Source organism: Ascaphus truei, chromosome 2 (assembly GCF_040206685.1).
Source record: "Ascaphus truei isolate aAscTru1 chromosome 2, aAscTru1.hap1, whole genome shotgun sequence".
Classification (NCBI taxonomy): domain Eukaryota; kingdom Metazoa; phylum Chordata; class Amphibia; order Anura; family Ascaphidae; genus Ascaphus; species Ascaphus truei.
The window spans coordinates 289,356,949-289,357,734 of record NC_134484.1 but is presented as its reverse complement, the minus strand read 5'-3'; positions in this window follow the sequence as shown (position 1 = coordinate 289,357,734).

Sequence of the window (786 nt, the reverse complement as noted above, 5' to 3'; positions counted from 1 at the left end):
AAATATTTAATCTACAGTCTTAATCAATTTGTTATCTCTCTCTCTCTCTCTCTCTCTCTCCTTCTCTCCTTACTGCGCTTCTCTCCCTCACTGTGTTTTTCTCCCCCTCACTGTGCTTCTCTCTTACACACACTGTGCCTCTCTCCCCCTCCCTCTCTCACTGTGCTTCCCTCTCCCACACTGTGCCTCTCTCCCCCCTCACTGTGCTTCTCTCTCCCTCATTGTGCCTCTCTCCCCCTCACTGTGCCTCTCTCCCCTCACTGTGCCCCTCTACCCCTCACTGTGCCTCTCTCCCCCTCACTGTGCCGCTCTTTCTCCCCCCTCACTGTGCGTCTCTCCCCCCTCACTGTGCCTCTTTCCCCCTCACTGTGCCCCTTTCCCCCTCACTGTGCCCCTCTCCCCCTCCCTTTCACTGTGCCCCTACCCCTCTCTCCATCACTGTGCCAGATAATGACATTGATAAATCGTATTGATCATTTCCTTATTAGCTCATTTTCTTATTAGCTTATGTAATGTAGCCTATCACAACTTCCATTACTTAGTAAGTAATATTATGGAAATGATCAATAAGACTTTATCAATATCATATTTCCTCATGGATATTGAACATTATCAGTTTATCAAAACAGCCCATCCCAAAAAGGCCCAACTAGTACAAAAAAACAGGAATGGAAATAATAAAAAGACAATATACAGAATAAATAAATACACAGTACAATCACAGTGTCAGATCAGGCTGGATATGTACAGGTATAATATAGTGTCCATAATAACATGTCATATTAC